The following is a 2,053-nucleotide window of genomic DNA, read 5'->3' on the forward strand; positions in this document are numbered from 1 at the left end:
TTGGTAAATTGAGGGATTGTAAGACTTCTTGGCTATTTGGACATATGCGGGCCCAATCTCCTGATAGAAAGTATTACGCACACACATGGGATACACAGATTCTCAGTCCTCAAATATGATTGCCAATTGGGGATTTAAACCAGGGTCATCATTGTTGTAACACTTGGTCTTTCACACTCAGATCCACCCGCTGGATGCATCCTGTGACTTTTAAGGATAAGCATTGAGTGAATTTGTTTTCTCACTCAACATGGTTATTTGAAGAAATTATTTTTCCTTAATTTGAAGATGAGATTCTTGTAAAAAAATGACCCCATTTTTGTTGAAGGTTCGTTTCTAAGGAGTACCCCAGACCCTATTGTTCACTGACATTCCAAAGCTTGGTTGGTAAAACCAAAATTTAAAAATCAAATGTAAGGGATTATTTTTTTGGTAAATCCCCTCCATCCCCAAGCATATTTCCAATTGCGAGTAAAGGAAAAGATGGTGTCGTTCTTCATTCATCCAGATTCCATTTCGATTCAAACATTGAAATACACTACTGAGTGTACACTAAGACAATTTTTATCCATGGAGTATCTTCTACTTTTTGATACCCAATTCAAATTTTTTATTGGAGAGCAAGTTCTTCGATTTTGGTAGTCTCGTGATATTAACTTAAATGTTCCTTCAAGGAAAAGAACAATCAAAAACCATCTTGCCCAAATTTTACAACCCTCATGGACTGCTAGCTGCCACGGTATTTGATTTGTTCTCTTGATATGATGGTATGCGATCTCAATTTTTTAATTTTGCATTTTATGTTTTCTGAATTATATTTTTTTATTTCTCAGAAATACCATTATTAAAGTGCCCTCATCTACTTGAAAATTTTGCTACCTGTCATTCATTAATTTTGCCTTAAATCATTTTTGTACTTGCTTACCTCATGAGAGGGTTGGCTTCCACTTATCATCCATTTACCTAGTCTTTTATTTTTGAGAGGGTTGGCTTCCACCTTTGTTTATCTAGTTGTATTATTTGAGAGGGCTGGCTTTTACCTTATTACCTATTTACCTAGTCTTTTTTGAGAGGGTTGGTTTCCACATGATTACTTGTTTACCTAGACATTTATTTTTGAGAGGGTTGGCTTTCACCTTGTTACTTGTTTACTTAATCATGTATTTTTGAGAGGGCTGGTTTTCACTTTATTACTCAGTTAGCTAGTCTTGAATTTTTGAGAGGGCTGGTTTCCACCTTATTACTTGTTCACCTGGTCATATATTTTTGTGAGGATTGACTTCCACCTTATATTTTTTGATGAGGAAACTGGGGTTCTTAGCTTGGTCCGAGCCTAGAGGGACCACTTATGGAGGATATTTTCCCACTTTAACCATTGAGGCCACACCGGGGGGGTTTGGCCCCCAATTCACCACTCATTTCACTTGTTCAAACCCATGAGCTCAATGGCCCATAATCTGCAAGCACACTATCCAATGAAGGCACATATCCTGAGAGCAGATAAACCCAGTGAAGGCATAAGGCTTACAAATTCATCAATGAAATGACTTTACCACAGCACTATGCCTCAATTGGCTATTGACTTACACTTTATTACTCATATTCCTAGTCATGTATTCCTGAGAGTGTTGGCTTCCACCTTGTTACTCATTTACCTAGTCATGCATTTTGAGAAGGCTGGCTTCCTTTGTATTTTTGAAAGGGTTGGTTTCTGCATTATTACTGGTTTACCTAATCATGTATTTTTTAGAGGGCTGACTTCCTTCCATTTTATTGCTCGCTTACCTAGTCATGTATTTTTGAGACAGCTGATTTTCACCTTATTACTTGTTTAAATAGTATGCACATTTTGGGAGAGCTTACTTCCACTTTACTATTTGTAAGTGGACTGAAAACACTAACAAAGATTGCCCCTCACCAACCTAAATTCCGCTAGTCATCAATTCTAGGATTGAGCCTAACGCAATGTTTTGGTTTCTTTTCCCATCTTTAAGGTTTTTGAACTAATTCCTTAAAAAATCATCAGTAGGTAAAAGATTATGTTCATTAAAGT

The sequence above is a fragment of the Cryptomeria japonica genome, chromosome 1, assembly GCF_030272615.1.
Source record: "Cryptomeria japonica chromosome 1, Sugi_1.0, whole genome shotgun sequence".
Taxonomy (NCBI): domain Eukaryota; kingdom Viridiplantae; phylum Streptophyta; class Pinopsida; order Cupressales; family Cupressaceae; genus Cryptomeria; species Cryptomeria japonica.